General features: G+C 41.7%; 1 protein-coding gene across 6 annotated transcripts in view; it reads right to left on the bottom strand.

The window, feature by feature from the left end:
- The window catches only part of elmo1 (engulfment and cell motility 1 (ced-12 homolog, C. elegans)), a 93,319-nt gene extending 77,443 nt beyond the window's left edge, over positions 1-15,876 (bottom strand). The window contains exons 1-2 of one of the 6 annotated variants that reach the window (XM_058619035.1): positions 15,712-15,875; positions 4,424-4,486 (exon numbers count right to left, since the gene is read on the bottom strand). The gene's annotated coding sequence lies outside the window, so the exon portion shown is untranslated. Of the gene's footprint in view, positions 1-4,423; positions 4,487-15,699 lie in introns of all 6 variants that reach the window. The other 5 variants (XM_058619036.1, XM_058619034.1, XM_058619032.1 and 2 more) reach the window with 5 other exon arrangements.
- Between the last annotated feature and the right edge of the window lie 3,513 nt (positions 15,877-19,389).

The raw sequence follows: 19,389 nt of genomic DNA, 5'->3' as shown, positions 1-19,389 counted from the left end.
AGTGGTCCGATTGGCTGTCTTAGTCAGACTATGGCCTTAGCTCGATTAAACTGTGCATGTAAACACACAGTGTTTGAGGTAATATGGTCGTGTAAACATGCACATTTGCAAATAAGTCAAACCTTTGATCAAGTTCAGAAAAACCTGGACATTTTTTATAACAAATTTTATTTAATTTCTCTCGCAAACACATTATTTTGACTTTAGTTTCTGACCATTTTGCCTGTGAGATGTTTGTTCTCTGGTGTGACACTGTTTTGCCATTTGCTTTATTAGGGGCACTTGATTTGATGCAACAGAGCTCCCTGCTGGTTTGTAAAGAGCACAAAATCAAGAATGGAACTGCAAAAAAACGAAAGGAAAAAGGAAAAACAAAAACAAGCCATTAACAGGAGCAGAATGAGCAGACACTAATGTCTGCTTCTCAGCCAAATGCGGGCCAGACTTTCAGCTCTGTGTGTCGTTGAAGTGAGCTGATGCTGAGATTTGATCCTGCAGGTCACACTGACAAATTAAATAAAATTCAAATTAGAATCCTTGGTACTTGTGAGCATGTTAGCAATTATTAAAAAGTGAGAATAGAATGAGTCCAATTTGTGGACACTGTTATTGTTAAACGTCCAGTGCGTAAAATTAAGCAATATTTATGGGTGAAATTAAATGTTTTATCCCTCACCTCACCCTTCCATTCCATTCCAAGTGTGTATGTAGCTCACGTTAAAAGCCAAAAGATGTTTAGTTTGTCAATAAAGGCAGCCTCCAGAGAGCTGGCACAAGGGCTCACTCTGGGGTACTAAAAACTATTCATACAACTCAGGTAATTGCAAATTTAAGTGATGATAGTGGGATTATTAATTGTACACACTGGACCTTTAAAACCTTTGCACACATTTGAAATGTTGGAGTAAACGTACCTAAAAACATAATGTGAAGTTGCATGATCCCTTCACCCTCCCGCTGGTGGAGATACTTTCTTTCTCAGCCCTGCAGGGCTTTGGATTTTGCTGGGTTGCTTAATCGAAAAACAAAACACATTGTGTGACATTTCCGAGCTATCAACTGTTTGCTCTGCCATAAGCTGCAGCTGTGCTCTACACTTCATATACGTACAGTACATCTCTTAATGGAAACATGGCCCCCACTTAGCTAGATTCAATAGCTCAGAGGATTACTGTCTCCGCTGGAGCATGTAATAACCAAAAGGTTATATCATCATCATAACTCAACAACCCATAATCTGCCACTACCTCTTAAATGGCTTTTAAAGTGTGTCAAGGCCCAAATAGCAGCCACCGGTAACATTTTTAATGAACACGTCCTCCTCTACAGTGCCACTCTGCCAGTCATTCTGCCCGGTGTTGAATGCAACATCACTCTATCCCCTGTTGGGTTGCGCTAGCCTAGATCGAGATGTGAAGAGCCTGAGAACATTTGGGATTGATTCGTGGCTATTTTTGTTCGTCCTACTTGAACGAAATGGTTCAGATAGTCAGAGGAAGAAGTCAGACGTGGAGAAGGCTTATTGAACTCCGGAAAAAAAATAATTATTGGGAGGCTAAATGGTGGCGGAGGAGTGAATACTTCAGTGTAGAAAAACACCTTGTAGAGAGGGAAAAAGCAACTAAGCACATCCTACATTGACGGGGCTAGGCAGCAACATTTAATCCAATAGTAATTCAGATGTGACCAAAATCTGCCATTGTTTCCTTTTGCCTTGGATGGACCTAGAGCTGTGAACCTCCCACAGCCGTGTGTTCATACACCTTAGTTAACACTAATATTGATGGAAATATTAATACCAGCTGATGTTAGGGTTATTATAACCATCTGCCTCTGTAAGCTTCTGTTACAATGCCCACTAATTTTTTTACATATCTGTATTTGATATTTCACCTCTTTGTAAATTAGTTTTGTTTAAAATAATCAATAGTCCATAAAAATAAAATTGAATTGATTTGACTAACTGACAAATCAATTAATATTATTATTGTGATTAGAAAATAAGTTTATGTTATTTAATATAAGGTTTTCTGATTTCAGCATGGCAAATGTGAATACGTTTTGGTTTCTCTACTCAAAAGTATTCAGCAAACAGAAAAGACATTTAAGGAAGTTGTGATTTTGACATTTAGGGAACGCTAACCCTGTAACACTGAGCATATCACAGACAACAACTTTGTGATGTAGACAACACATAACGCCAGGTGCACTTTGCATCGCCGTAATTATGCGAAGATTTGTGCTATCGGAAAAACTCTTGTCAGTTTCTGAAAGCTGGCAAGTTGCAGGTCAAAGCCAACATGTGTTTATAACGGTAATTTGACTTGACGCCTGTACATAGTATCCAATTTTTGTTCATGTACAACTACAGTGTGTTTTTTGTTAAAACTTTTTGTTTTTCTCCATGGTAAATTGTTAATACACTATTTTACCATGCAGTAAACTGGAAATAACTGCCAGATGTTGAAAAAAAAGAAGACATTTTGCTTAGGCTTAGGTGTTAGAGGGCTAATTATCATTTTTCACAATTTTCTTCCAATTAATTGAGAAAATAATTGACAATGAAAAAAGAAATCGCTAGTTGCTTCACTATATAGTGACAGTGAACATACTGGGAATGATACATGCTCATGTGAACACATGGACAAGTTTAATAAAAGAAAGAGCTGAACGTGGTGTCCAGTGACCTTATATGTTGCTCAACTCTTAACACACTTAAAGCAGCATTTCCTCCAGGGGCCACTCAACATTGCTGAAGACATATAGTCCAGTGCTGCTCTCCACCAGAGCAAAATTGGCTCCTCTTATTAAACCATAACTCAGGAGAGAACACGGGCCCTCAACAACACTCATTACCGAAGCATATAGTGAAGAGACTACTGTTCAACGTTGCTGGTGCTACAATTATGTTAGCGCTGATGACTATCATCACTGGTGTAATAGGTGCTCTACGGGAGCGCTGACATTATGGGAGATGGTTCTGGGCTCTCTTGTGGAAACCTCCTGCTGCCAATGCCAGCTCTCCGTGGTAAAGCGAGAGCGAGAGAGAGAGAGAGAGGCTGTGGAGAAAGCTAATGTAAAGCTCGACTGTGTATCTGGTCTATGAGCCGTGAAAGGATCTAGTCACTTCACAGATCAGCCGTCCACTCACTACGACTGGCACAAGTGAGTGGGAACAAAGGAGTCACTGTGGCTGTCACACACACTCATCGCTGCACTCACCCTTTGCTCTGCCAGCTGTCTCTCTATCTCCACCCACAGCCTCCCCTCTGCCCCAGCTGTGGCTATACATCAAGTAACCCTTAATACCACACACGCATACTGCAAAGACACCGATCGGCACACATGACTTGGGTGGTTCGATGGCCCAGAGCTTCACCAAAACGCCGTCTTCCTCCCTGCTGGGTGCTCCTTCCCTACACACCATCGGGACTTGAGACACCGTGTTATTCACTAACCACTAAATGGCTCATCAGTGTCACACCGCTACACACAGCCACAACACACGAACTCATGGTTGCTAGGAATTGTAAACTGGGGTTGATTTTCAAAACATTGACCCCTTTTTCTAGCCATAAAGTACTGTCCCACTTGTTATTGTTCTTTTGCTTGTGTGCTCCGAGACGCTTTGCTCAACCTCCACGCTTCATGCACGCCACACCCTTTCACCACAACCTCCTCCTCTCTCTCCTGACAGATGCCCCATGTCCCCCCGCTTTCTGCTCTCTGGACTCACCCTTTAATTTGTTAACCTCTCTCCCCGTTGCCCTCCTATTATTTATTTATCCCCGGCGCCTTTTCCTCTCAAACATATGCTACACCCATGTCCTCCCCTGCCTGTCTGGTCAATCATGAGCTAGTGGTGATGCCAGCTCGGCCTCCACACTGGCAATGTGGTGACTGCTGCTGCTGCTTCCACTCTTTCATCCCTAAAAAAAAAAAAAAAAGTGCCCAGCCTGATCCCTGTGAGGCCATTCATTGGGTTTGTGCTCTTGGCCGCCCTATTACTGTAAAGCTACATTACAACTAAAAGGGAGGGACTTCACTTGTGGATAAAAACAGTGACAATGACAATGAAGTGAGGCTGAAGTTGGGCTATTTATGGACAGGACTGGGCCACAGGAAGGAGTGAAGGAATTTTATTTCTGCCTTTTATGGATTAATTAAATACAACCAGCATTTATGTGAAAGAGAGGAAGAGGGTGGAAGAGGGGAGGGAAGAAAGAAGGAAAGACAAACAACAGTGGAGGGCATTCCTTAGGTCAGGCTTTCATTGCTGTGGGTACGATGTCATTGAAATTATGTAATGGGTGCATAGCAGCCGCCATACATCTGTAAACACTACATGGAAACAGACTTCACACTCGACATGTTTCATGTCAGCCTGCCCTGTAATTGATATTGAAAAACATTCACAACTCACCACATTCATGACATCAAGTCGTGGTGTTGCCCCTGCATTTCTTGCCTTTTCCTGTCACTCGTTCTGTGAACAGGAAACGGATCGATTCACCTGCAGATATTGGCAGTGGCTCAGTTTCCCAAAAAAAAGAAGAAGCTAAATTTCCCCAGTGAAACCTCTCCTCCTCTGTGTGTCACCAACGTGACCACACGTTTACAGACTGTGCTGTATCCAGTAACTTTTCCTTATTGTAAAAATGCCATTGGTATTTCCTGTGCTGTTCTCTTGCAGAGCTGTCTGGGCTGAAAAATGTGGTCCAACAAGTCACATGCACACATACACAAATACAAACAGTGTTAAGCTTCCCGCCGTCAGACAACAAAAGAATAGACACAGCAACAAGCCCTGAAGGCAACATTAAAACCCAGCTATTCTGCCACTAAATTACCCCTCTTCTCTCAATAGAGTGCAATGCAGAGTCCAACTAAGCTGCACTATCCCACATTTTTCTGCAGCTTTTAGGATAGCTGTGGATGAGAGGCTGGGCCGTGCACACTGACGACGTCCAACAGTCACAGGAAATGGAAAACACTGATGTGTGGCCTGCAGAGACCGACTAGCCAGGGTGACACGAGGTGAGGCAGGTGGTTTACAGATGGGGAATCTGCTCGCGCTGCAAAAGGCAGAAGAATCAGCAGCTCCACAGAGCGGCTCGACTCGAGTTCGAGAGTTCGAAAAGCAACGGTTGCTCTATATTTGTCCTCAGATGAGAGACACAACTTGGATCTGTAGACGCAACAATGTCAGCGACAGGAATGCCAGGAAGCATAAGCAGAGATAAACACAAAACAGGAGGAACAACATTCACACTGTTTGTCCCGCGAGTGTCAAGCGCAACCACAGCGCTACAACTGTTGTTTACAGTGTTATTAATACTGTTTTGACATGAACAAAGCAATTGGTCGCAATTACTCTATTCGCCGGTTTTGATTATGCGTCGGAATGTGTTCATGTGCATCCATTATGTGCCTCATAAGCCAAACAGCCGGAGAAATGAAGAAAAACTAATTAAAAGAACTCAAATCTCATTCCTGCAAACAAACGGCATGCACAGAAAATAGACAATGATTTGACTGAGGGCAAGGGCAAGTTCAAACACCATTCTTTACACACACACACACACACACACTTAATATGCTTAACACGGAGCATTTACGCTGATTTTTTCCATTACTTAAGAATTATGATAAGAATGTGCAGTATAGAGTGTCTTATATGTGCACCTGAGCAAAAACTACTCAAAATCTCTCAAATCTGATTGAATTTGTGAAATTTGGAAATAGGTTTTTGTAAATCATAACTTTGACTCAACAACACATAAGATGCGACTGATAAACACACACACCCCCAGGATGTCCAAATAAGGAGTTGTGTATTATTTACGCAGCAATTTACTAAGGGTGCACCTGCAACACAGATCTGTGCACACATGAGCACGAAGGGTTAAGCCACTCTGAGACCCCATTGTTGACTTGTTGTTTTCTGATAGCTAGGCTGAAATATGCCTTCATGATGCAGTGGTTATTTCCCCCGCCGCAGGTCACATTTTCTTGTTGCTATCAGGTGATAAAAGGCGGCATGAGGGTGTGAGGGCAAATAGGGTTTGTTTTTACTGGCTGGTTGGAGTCAACAAAAACTCACCTCGGGCTGCCACTGAGCTTAAAAGTAGCAGCAGGAGACGCGACCACGAGAGCTTTGAGCAAGGCAATCTTTTCCAGATGCCCTGATAAACGCTGTCGCCTCTGCTGCTGCTGCTGCTGCTGCTGCTGGTGGTCGTGTGTGAGCGGCGAGAATCTGGATTGCAGATTGGTTGCTCAGGTGAAAATGAAGGATGGAGTAAAGGAAGGAACAGTGATGGAGGACTGAGATGGCAAAAGAAAATGATCGGTAAAGAAAAACGGAAGGAGCGTAAAATAAGAAACACAGAGACGTTAAAGTGTCTTGCGTTTCACAAATGTCAAATGTTTTTTCATTTGTTCACAGACTCAGAGGCAGCAACACACCTTCACTCCTAACAGTTGTCCAGCCAGAAAGAAGAAGCGAGCTAGTGACCTTGGCAGGTTAAGATAGCCTCGACTATTCTCACGGGAAACACTACTGCAGCATGTCTACACAGCAGTGCCGGAACGCCGTGACAGAACAGCTTTAAATCCTAAATCCTTAATCTCAGCCCATGCGTTCATTTTGCAACATGAGTTCATTTCACCTCTCTCGTCATAAGTGCTTTCTTTCTGTGGCCATAAGCAAACCGCCGTGGACACGGCACCAAAGGGAATGACTTCATATCAAGACGTCGACATGTTTTTGCGATGAGGCTTGAGACAACAACACAATTGAAATTTAACAGTCGTTTTCTGCCCAACACATGAATCAAACATAACAATGACTGTGACTCATTCATTGTTGATCAAAACAGACGGCGTGTTAAAAATAAAGTAACAAAGTGAGAATAAGAACAACAGTGACAGTGACGTCCTCCTCCCCTCCCATATACAGCAAAACAAGTGGCTACTTTTATTTCCAGGCCACCTCACTGAACCTCCTGTCACCCATACGTCCTGTCCACTCTCATCATGAGAGGGTGTTGACAAGGACAATGTATTATGCATGTTGCTCTTGAGCTTTCTGTGTCCTCAACATTATGGCGTTAGTGGTCATTGGAAACAAAGGCCGGAGCATTTGCAGACATTACGCTAAGGTAACACTACACTTTATAACAACTGACCAAACTTGAAACGTTTATTTTTTCATACAGACTTCTATGTATTTGGATTTAGATCAGTTACAAGATAAAAGGTCACATTAACCTGCTGGAGACTGTTATTTCTTTTAGTATGTGACCTTTATCTGTACTCCACTCCACATTGTTACTATATTGTAGGCAAGCAAAGCAGAGCAATAAATCTAATTTCCTAAATCGATTGTTGTTTTTATTTTTTACTAGTATATCCTGCAGCAGGCACGCAGAGGGCCCCAGCTTTTATATTTACCACAAAAATAAAATCATAATTTGTCCTTTCTGTGACATTTATGATTGTTTTTAGAGAGGCAACATCTTAAAGCACAAGTGTTTCAGGACACACGCCGCCTGCCCTTATAAACATATACACCAATCATTACACAACACACAGCACACAAAAAAATCCCTCCTCTCCTTTCATGGATCAACATCAAACAGGAAATTCATTACCACATCAGACAAACACTTGAACTAATGCGTCAACGTTCCGGTAAATACAAAGAGTAAAGTGCAGTCTTTAGGGAGACGAGTGCAGGAAACTAGGACACATCGGCAGTAGTGCACTGCTCATCATGTAACATACAGTACAGGGAATCACACACTGATCCCATCCAATAGTTATTGTAATGTAATTGTAGAACTTTCTAGCAGGCAAAGCTTTTTATCTTTCATTCTATTTATCTGTTTATTGTTGTAATTGGTATCAAAGCACCGTTGCCTTTAAAGTGCCTTAAAGGGTATTGTCAAAGCCATTTTTTGTTATATATTGACATTCGTATGTGCCTTTGAAAATCTATCTATCATCAGAAGCTGTACGACTTCTCGGTTTTACAAACTAACTCTAGTTAGTAGCTAACTAACTAATTACTAACTGTCTAACTAACAGACTGCTGTCTAACTGCTGTTTAACTGTGTATGTGGAATAAACCTTCAGAAAGACAGTCGAGTTGTACCCGCCGTACTTGTTTTGGTTACCCTTTCCAGAAGCTAACGGAGCCGTTGAAGGATTAGAGGAGACCACCACTGGATCCTGATTTTTACAGACAAAAGGAAAGAGGTGGATGGATGGATGGACGACTTACAATTTGATTTGTGCTGAAACATAAATAAATAAGATGATAAATACTGAACTGAAGCTTGGCATACTTTTTTTAATTTATTTTCATTTATTTATGTTAAAAAAAACAAAGCATTATCACATGAGATTTAATTAAAAAAAACACTAAATTTCCTTTCATTTATTAAGGGAAAGGGACGATGCATATTGATAAACATTAAAATGTAATTATACCAGGTTGTACCCTTAGGCTAATTTCCGCCTGTAGTGCCTTAGCAGGTTGATGTTACAAGGCATAAACATCAACAAATGAATCATGGATGGATGGATGATTGATCAGAGGTGGAATGGTGGAAAGACACGGGAGTTCATGTGAAGACCTACACTATTACATGCCACTAAAAAGGCTGAAAGACAAACTCAAACAGATATACATGCAAAACTATAGCCTATAGGGATCGCTTTAATTAGGTCAAAGCTGGAAGAAAAAAAAAAAGCCCAGTGTTTAGCACCTGGGTCATACTGACGCACCAGTGTGCAGAGACGGTGGAAATGTTGCAGGCGCGCCTTGGAGGAAAATAAAAACTGACGCAGCACCGAAAATCTGCAACTCTCTGCAACACTCGCGCATGCTTGCCATAAATCAAACTTTGTGTGATGTTAACACTCATGACACATTTGCACAATCCTAATACAACAGCTGCACACTGTCAGTGCGCTTACATGACGCTTGAGTAAAACTAAATATTGTGTATAACAGACTAAAACAGGACTTGTAAATGAAACGCATGTAAATGTTAGTCTGACTCATACCTTGGGGTATGAGAGTAATAGTACGGTATGGGTGGAGCTAGAGCCATGAAAGTGGCACTCCCTTGCGACCAGTGTTTCTTCTACGCCCGCAGTTTATTCTCATACAAAGCTCGACAGCCCAAAACCGAGCAGGAAAAATGAGCTGCTGGATGTCCTCCTTTGTTGTCTGTTGTGTCACGTTCAATGTCGCACTGGTACAACTTCACGCTACGTATTTCACTGACGAAGAGCACATCCCGTCTACTAAGTAAAGTTCCTGTTCTCAGTCGAAACGCAAGCCGGAGCAGGGCTTTACTGCTCCAAACCGTAGCATACTGCCCCATACTGTAACATGAAGGAAACACAGCTATACATTCAGTTCGACTCTAACTAGCTTACACTCCTACAGAATTGGGGCTATACTGGGTACATGGAGAGACTAACTGTCACACTGGGTCAATGGGCTCAGAGGCTCTTAGCGGAGAGATGCAAAATACCACAAAACACACAGACTCGCATTAAGCAAGCGAGAAAGCTAACCTGTCAGGACTCAGTGTTTACAGAGCTCTGCAGCAGCACCACAGCTGGAATGCAGCAGGAAGAGTGAGCACACAGAGGGAACCGTATGTTTCTGGGTCATTCAAGGTAGTTTTACTCCACATAACGTCTAGACTTGAACTTGGAAAAAAAAAATACATGCACATGGATGCTCGCCGCATAAACTGATTTATATTCTGAGAAAGGGTGGACTGTGTGTGTGTGTGTGTGTGTGTTTGTCTGAAGAACTAAACATACACAGTAAGTGCTGGACGAAAGGTCACGATGAATTCATGAGTGTATTCTAGTCATCGTATGCAAGTCTAAGTCAAGTCTCAATTCTCTGTTTGACATAAGAATTCTTTCATTCCATTTGGTCGGTCCCCACCATTGCGTTGTTAAAGCAACGCATTCAAAGAATGTGCTGTAGATCCATGATCCATACAGTGCAGGATTCAAATTAAAATTTAACAGTGCGAATGTGCTCTATAAATAAAATTTGACTCAACTGATGACAATCACATGTTTTGCTGAATTCTGTAAACCTCTAGGACATGTTAAGTTAATTTGCCTGTTGCGTATAAAATCTGCAAGATAAAACTAACATTATGTGTAGGATATAAGTGTTAGATAAGCCAAGGAACATACAGTACATACATTTTTCTTTATAAAAAAGCAGCAAATTTATATTTTTTGTGTTATATAGGGCAGCATACACACACACAATAAACTAAATTTAAGTTAAGTGTGACTCTGCAAAGAGATCACAGTTTTGTAATATGAGTTTTTATCATCTATTGCATTTTTTCCCACCTTATCAGAGAGCTGCTTGCCTCTCAATTTAGCTTGAGGCAAGAATTTGTAAACTAAAGAGCAGACCTTGACAGCAGTACCTATGAGATCTCTTCCCACTTACCTATGTTTGTCTGGCAGTCTGGCACCTACCCTTTGCACCTTCAGTACCTACATGCTATTTTAATTAACGTTATACCACAGGGAGCAATTGTGCATGGCAACATACAAATTAATCTAACCTCAAGCTGCAGAGGAACAGACGCTCCAGTTAGGGGTGCAAGCAGGAGTAACAGCGCATTAAAATGGCGAGGTGATACTTCCTATAAGAATTCTCAAGGGTGGAAAAAATGTTATTGTGATGTTAAACAAAATTTCTGGGATTTTAATGGGGGAAAAAAAAAACAACAGGGAAATTAGTTCATTGAGATGGACAGATATAGCAGGCCGGGCAAACATCAGGGAGAAAACAATTTACATTCCTCCATTTCCCTCAGGGAACAAGAATAGAGAGTGAGAAAATAAATGGGGGTTGTGCACCAATGTGAGAGTGAGCAAAATGGGAAGAAAGTCAAATAAATGGTTGAAGAGGGAAAGTAGAAGAGGCAGCGTGACAATGTGTGGAAGCGAGTGTAAGTGAGCAAAGGTAAAAGAAGAGGGGAGGGACTGACAGGCAGGAGGAGAGATGAACACAGTTCAGTATTGGCAAGGTTGCACTTGTGGAGGTGTTGAGTGAATGCCAAACAGTAGGCACCATCTGAGATGTGAAGTAACTCACTAAAAAAGGAGGACAGGACCACATCACCTCCCAGAAAGCACTGCAGACTTCCTCTCCATCTCTGACTCTTTTTGAAAATATTTACAAAAAAGTTTAACTCCAGCAGTTTATTTAGCTCACAGCCTGTGGTGGTAAAATAAGGCTATTTTTTCATTTACTCTTTTCCAGCAATTCTATTGCTTGCTATTGGTTTTTAGGTCTCTGCTGGGATATAGAAGCATTCTGTGAAGCCAGTTAACAAGAGAATGAGATTTCCTGTGGCTAATAAAACTTGTTTTTGCATGTGTGCGAGTTCATGTTTGACATATACTGTACAGTGGGTCCCTCAGGTGGCAGTTAAACTGAAATATTATGCTGCTGGCATGCTTCACTTTGAAACTGGACAGCACGTGGCCAGAGCTGAACGCTGAACTCCACATATCAGTTCAATGGCAGAGTGTCGTCAACTTAGTGACTTGTTCCAAAAATACAAAGATGAAAGCTTTTGTTCCCCGACAGTCAAAGCTTTGCCAGACCTCAATCTGAAACCACACATCAATCTCTAACCCACCGTCCACCACAGACTCACAGTGAAGTATTCTGCCGGAGACAGAGGTTTAAGGATGTTTCTCTGATTGAAACTGGGTTTTAATATTCTACATCCCACAACAAAGAACCACACAATAACAAACATCTTGAGGAGTTTCCATGTTTGAGACATGGCTGAACATATCCCTCTGCTGCTCTATCTAGGTTATGATCGCCTGTGTTTGTTGTCAAGACGGCACAACGATTCCGGCATGTGTGCAGCTCCCATCACAACAGTGACATCTCTGGTGGCAAACTGTGCATGTAAATGGGCTCTCAAATGAGCAGGAGCCGATGGAGGAAGACAGCGTAAAGCTGGGGACACACTACAAGATTTTTTGCCTGATTTACCCACGATTCACAGTTGGGCAGAGTCTGCACAAGTCAGCACTAGTTGGGGACAGTCGGCATGGCTAGTTGGCACAGAAATCTGATTGTGACTGAGGTTGGGTCACGTCTGTTTCCCTCACACACTCAGTCAATCAAACATTTTGGAATTTCTGGAACTGACTCTGGACGCAATCTGTTAGTGTTGACTGATTACTGACCCAACCGCAAACACACGTTGCCAACAGTCAATGAAAAGAAGTGGGTGGGACACAGGAAATGGTGTCGGAAGACAACAGGAAGTAGCGGTAATATCAAAACAACTATGGTTGGATGTTTGTTTAAACTGTCGCTCTCGTAGACCCGGTCACTCTCGCGAGAGTTTGACGCGTTCAGTTGGCTTAAGTTGGTTTGACAAATCATGTAGTCTGTTAATAGGGATGGGAACCGGTATCGGTATCGGCCCGATACTTGCTAAAATCCCTGGACAGATAAAATAATTAAATCCTACGTGTCGCATTCTTCACTATGCATAGACTGTAAAAATGTAAATAACAATCTGCAATACAAACAATACATGTTACAAAGAGGGAGAACTGCGTCTTTGAAACATGTGTTGTTTACACATTCATAAATACTAGTATCGGTAGATACTCGAGTATCAAATAAAAAACCGGTGTCTTCCCATCCCTATTTGTTAAATATGTGATCCCCAGTCTTACAGTCATCGTAAAAAATCTGCTAAAATAAGTCAGTGTGAAGTGTGAACTCCAAGTATCAAAATGGGTATCGACTGTGAAAGGTGTGTAGTGTCACCAGCTTAACATCCTGGATTGTACCACGACTGACGTGAGGAGAGCTGAGGACAGCAGTGAGACAGAGACGGCTGCCGTGTTGCACCATCGCTGGCTACTGAGTGATCAGTGAGATAATAGAGAGCTGTTAACCAAAGTAGGGTCCACTGACAACCTGAAGCCTTTTAAGTACCACCTTGGGAATGCAGTAACTTTCAGTGTATCACCTACAGCAGACAAACACAAGCTCTTCTGTCCAATGTGCACCCACTGCTGCCGCCCAAATCAGAAAGACTTTCTGAGATTTTCATTCCCAGCTGATAGTAGTAGATAGAAGTCGCGGCTGATAAGAACCAGGAACTGCGTCATTGGTTCCAAAGGTCTCCATTTTGGCCTGTCCATACTAAAATGCATAAAGAGCATATTTATTCCCACATCTGTTTGTGCTTGTGGGCTCTAAATGCCAGGGCACAGTGGACGACAGGTGTACCCAGAGCAAGTAGTAGCATGAATGTGGGCTCAAGTTAAGAATAGGAAGGCATCACTGAATTATTCATCGTTTCATGACAAAGAAAACACAGCACATGACTTACAGTATATATAATTTTACATTTCTAAAGCTACCACATGAAATGGCTAAACCGTTGAGCCAAAGTTCAATGTTACTGACTCCGATCGTGCCTCAAAAGTATGTAAATATTTCTCGTTTTAGTTAATTCAAAATGTATAGTCACTTAAATTAGCTGCTTTCCATTACTGCAGCAGTAATCCCTTAATAAATATTCTTCTGGCTAGGAATTGTATTATATCATGAATGAATGGACCTCATCTTGTTGCACTGTATCATTGTGTGTGTTGCAAAGACAGCAAAGAGCTATTGTATTGCATTGTATTTCTGTCAACAATCTGATAAAAGCTAATGTGTTCAACCCAACCAGGAGGTCAGCACTCAGATAAAGCAGACGGTGAGACCTGTAATGAAAGTTAACTTGCTTGTTTTGAAGGGTCAAACTGATTTAACCCATGATAACTAGATGGTTAGATAAAATACTTTTAAAGGGCAGTGGTTTTTCAAATGGCTGTCAGTGGCACACGTTTCCAGATTCAACCCTTAAAGTGATCATATCGGGCTAAAAGAAAAAATATTTAATCACTTTAACTAGCAACGCAAATGAATTCCAGTTCATTCACACAACGTGCTCTTATGTCTCGTAAACTGAAAAAATTATTGTCAAATTATTGGAGGGCAATATGTTAGAGCACCACGGATACTCATCCAGTTGCCTCACCCGCAAAAGAAACAAACAAATGAAATGTGTCCTTTAGCTTTATGAGTCTAGTAAAACATTATCGAGTACAGCAGATTATTGGCTAAGATACACGTGACACCGTCTATTAAATACTGTATGTGCTGGTCTACTAAAACACAGCAGAGGAAAATCAGGGAACACAGGCAGAATCTGCATTACTATACTGCTGATTTGAAAGGTAAATCATTCATAACTTATTTACCACATTTCTACATGTATGTTCTTTTGCGCATACTCCAACTGATGTGTATATAACTTTGAAACAGTCGTCTGATGTTGATATTTAGCCTTTCTGTGGCTATTCCATGGGTAAATTCATCAGGGGGCCGCCAATAGTTTAAAAGAAAGAAATCTTAAAGAAATCTAGATATATCTTTAGATACATTTAGATATCTAAATAGCGTTATATGGTTTTATTGTGGAGATTGCTTCATGCACATTTGTTCATTAAATTGGTTTACTGGTTTAATTCAAGCGCAGTGTCACCACACTTAAGTGCAAATTAACGCTGTGATTTTACTTCCCTTTAAGGTAAAAAAAAGAAGAAGAGAGAAATGGTTTGGTGTAAGTTTCTATCAATAATAATAATCAAGCACTGGCTACACCAAGGTGGTGGGAAGGGAGCCCAAAAATCGAATTATGCTTAGGGCGCCATAAAGGCTTGTGCCAGGCCTGCATAACATTACATACATGATATGACTAATTTAAATGTTTCACCTCAGGTGTGAAGTTTCACAGCAATGAATGATTTTCATTTCATTAAGGAGCAAAACTATACATATATAAAAAACTGATATTTGTCGCCATTATTATCTATATCTACTGATTCGATTGTATTGGCCCATATTTGCAGCCCTAATTAAGATATGAAATGAGCCACACATGACTCATGTCAGAGGAAACATGACTTTCCCATCTTATAAACAAGAGTTAAAGCTGCAACGTGCACGTTTCTCCTAATCACAGGCCCCGAGTGTGAGCAGCAGCTTCAGCGCCGCACACACCAACACAGCAGCAGACCTTTCATCAGCAGCAGGAGCAGCGGGAGCAGCAGGACAGAGGCGCCAGCAGTCAAAGCAACACTTTTTACATCAAACCAACAGCAACATGCAGTGAACAAACAAGCCGGGAAACAACAGCAGCAACAACAGCAGCAGCAGCAGCAGAGAACAGCCTCCGCTGCTTCACCGTCAATCTGCTGCATAACTTACAGCTGGAGGACGGCACCAGTTTCACAAACCGACAATGAATTCATGAATGTCCACAGCAGTTCAAAGTGAACGAGAAGACAGGCAGGGAGACGCGGAGACATGGAGACAGAGAGACTGACACACGCAGCATTGTGTAGAGCAGAGAGACAACAGGAAAGACAAGAGAGGAGAGAGACACGAGAAAGAGGGAGAGAGAGAGGAGGTTCAGTGAAGCGAAGCACAGCGAGTCCCAAACAACCGTGAATCCACAACATTCCGCGCTAAACGCGGAGGAAGAGACGCCGAAGCTGCGTTCAACAGCCAACATTTCTGTAAGACACAAAAAAACACACGTTGTGACAAACCTGACGACGAGAGGACACTTCTTCAACCAGAGCGCTGATGTCCGGAGTTTAAGACAGAGTCTCTGTCCCTCTCTCTCCCTCCCTCTCTGTGTCTGTCCCTCTGTGTGTGTGTGTGAGAGAGAGATAGCGCTGATGTTTCCACTTCCTCTTTTCTTCTGCCGTCTACTGGCTGCTGCTGTGATGCCACACTGACGGCTGAGCTGCTGCTGCTGCTGCTGGTGCTAGTATGTTGACATCAGGTTTCAGAATAAAAGTCAAGAGTTCTCAAAAAAAAACCTCATACGCTAAAAAGGGGGGGACAATAAAGAGTAACATTTCCTGCTTAGTCTCCGTTTCAGTGTTGAGCATGTTCAAATGTTTTATATAATTACATGAGTTACTCTTTATTAGTCCACATCCTACCTATGGATAGTTTTTGTATGTTCAACCAACAATGGTGCTAATGATACACAATGTACAGGGACAGCTCAAACCTTTATGGGGGCCCTAAGCTGAATTGGATTTGGGGGGGGGGGGGGGCGTACTTCAGAGTAGCCAGTGCTTGACACCAATGTAAAAAAACATAACAAGTAAAATAGTAACATAATAAAATAATAAAATGGTAAAACCTAGATAGAAGTGTTGACTATTCTTATCGTGAAGTGAAGGCTAAGGAGAAGAGGTCGGTCTTTAAAAGTGATTTAAAACATTCAATGGTGGGCACAGATTTCATTCCAATGGGTAAATCTTTCCAAAGATGTGTACTAAATGAGAAATCTTCCACTCCAATATTAAACCCCAATATTTAGATATCTTAATATGTCTAGAAAATGCCTCTGACAATACATGACCTAACAGAATTTCAGAAAATACATCCCAAACTATATCAATCTATTCTTCAAAAAGTAGTGGTAATCTTACAATACTTAGGCTGGAAATGTGCCTTCAGGAACATTACTATTCAAGTCTGTCTGGTTTCTAAGTAACCAGATTTTCTCAGTGTTATGTCGCATCAGTAAGTAAAAACAACAACAAACAACAAAAACACAACACTTCACCACAGGGATGGGACTAATGTCACACATTATGATATCAAGCTCTCACAACATGCTGAATGTACTGGATGTCTCTATTGGGGAACATTAATTTTGCCAATTAATGTTTATCAGTCCGCATTCACATCCTTATGTGAGAAGAGAGGCAAAATCAAGTAATTATTTAAAATGAAGCTTTAAATACTGTACCGTATTTTCATATTATTCCATATGATAAAAGTCCCTTGAGTAAATGTCTCTCCACTGTCTCAGCAAATATAGATTTGTGAATAAAAAAGGGGACTTGCAATGAATTGAATCTAAAACAAACAGCTTTTCTCTGAAGGCTTTTGCAGGAGGGGAGGGCAAACGGGAACAATGGCTTCAATAATTCATGGTTATTGAGCATGCAAGCACACACATTCTCGTAGGGCAGTCTTAATAAGGACTCACATAGGAATAATGCATTCCTGAGTCCTTATCCCCACTAATCAACACAGCTAAATGCCTAAACCTAATGAGAATTAGTCATTTTTGCGCACACAAGCCGGGCGCTGTGCCTTGCTCAGGGGCACCCAATCCCTTCACCCATCCCAGGATTGAACCAGCAACCATATGAGCCCAATTCCTTTCCTCTTGGCCATGGGCAACCATTAAAAAGCCCTTTAAAGCTGTTAAAGTTAAAGCCAAAATGTCCTCACGTCCTATTACAGTACATGTACACACACACACACATATATAGAATTATGTCTTTCTAATGTTATATGAGCATTTGGGAGCCATTAGGACATACTGTGTGTACCTCAGCAGTGGTCCAAACACAGCGTGGCGCTATAACTACATAGGTTTTCATTAATACAGGACAGGACAGACCGAAGGCTTGATCAGCTCTGAACCACACAAGGCTACTTCCCGTCATATTTCTTTTTTCCAGCGATCACATACTGTTTCTGATATTAAAGCCAGAGTACGTGCTTTTGAGGAGGAGGACGACAGCAGACAGTCCCCGCTGTTCATCCACGTCTCTACACAGCAGGAGCAGCAGGAGGAGGATTAACACAGGAGCTCTGCTCGTCCCAATAAAATAATCTGGAGCCACAAAGTCCAAATGGAAATCTCGGCCTCCCTCACTGAGTGTGATAAAGCACAGGATACCAAGCTCTCTAAATTGCTCAATTAATGTATTAATTTGCCTGTCTACGTGGGCTGTGAGGAGACAAAAACAACAAAAAACATTGATTATTTGATCCAGTGTAATAAATAAGTGAAGAAAGAAAGACGAGCTCTATGAGGAGGCATCTGTCTGTAAAAGGTTATATTTTGAACATTAATAGACTTGGGTCAAAGTTTTCATTGCTTTCTTTGTGGAAAAGCTTTAACGTACCGGCATTTTTTTACTGTTCTCCTTTTGTTTCTTCAAGAGAAAATCTTTATTCCTGTTTTAATTCATGTCACTGATTTGTGGTGACTTTCGCGTCACAGGGGTGAGATGACAGGAGACGTAATCCTTTTATCTGAGGCAACAAAGAGAGAGCAGAGTGGGTTTTAAGCCAGGCCATATGTACACAATGTGTAGACTCATAATCTATACAATATTGTTCAATAACTCAGTCACCTGTGCTTGTTAATTGTTGTACATCATACAAGGTCAACAAATCTTGTTGTTCGCCTCCTTGTGTAACTTGGATTTTTGGCAGATTGTGTTTGTAAAACATCTGGTGCGAAGATGATATCACACAGCCAGGAAAAAAAAACAAAAAACTCTTGCTTACCGTCTCGTCATCATTTACCAAACATGAATTATTTAAAGCTGTGCTCTGGATGGTTTAATTTTTCTGAGAACATGCCGGGCCTCTAATACTATCAGCGACATCAGTCTGGCACTGACTCCGACCTGTCCCTTGTCCAAGAAGACAGAGTGCTTCAATAAAAGACTCTCCACTGAGCAAATTTCGCTCTACGTGGCACAGCCTCCCTCTGAGCTCTTGTGTGACTGAACCTCATCTAAGAGATTCATTGTTCTACTCAGGGAGAAGTCGACGTGGAACAGACTGTTTCAATGCAGCTGATTTAGTTTGGGCCAGGATGGACAGAGCTGCCACAGTAAGGAGAGAGAGAGAGAGAGAGAGAGAGAGAGAGAGAGAGAGAGAGAGAGAGAGAGAGAGAGAGAGAGAGAGAGAGAGAGAGAGAGAGCGGAGGGGGGAGAATAAATAAAATGATGCTCTAAACTACAGCTATAACACCTCCGTAATAATCTCTCACTCTCCGGTGGAACAGAACACATCAACTCCCCACAGCTTTCCAGCTTCGCAGAAAGCCGACGACACAAATCTAAATGAATATCTAGTTTGCTTGTTCCCTGCAGGTCTGCTGTAATTGTCTCTCTATCAGGGTCATTAGGAAGAGGGAATGTTTCTAGTACATTTCCGCAGGGACTCCTCAAAATGTGCTGCTACTTCCTCACATGTGACCTTACACTCGCGCACTGAAGTGAAGTGGCGACCACGAGTTGCTCGTCTCTGCGAACTCTGCGGCTCGGCACAGAAAGACGGATATCAGAGCTAAAGATCAAAAGAATCATGTTATTCTGCTGGTTAGAAGGTCACCACAGTCCTGTGCCGTCTACTTTTTTTTTTTAATGACCAAACCTGATTCTCTGTTCTAT

This window comes from Solea solea, chromosome 20 (assembly GCF_958295425.1).
Source record: "Solea solea chromosome 20, fSolSol10.1, whole genome shotgun sequence".
NCBI lineage: Eukaryota > Metazoa > Chordata > Actinopteri > Pleuronectiformes > Soleidae > Solea > Solea solea.
Note: the sequence above shows the minus strand (reverse complement) of the source record. Positions and strands in the feature narration are given on the sequence as shown.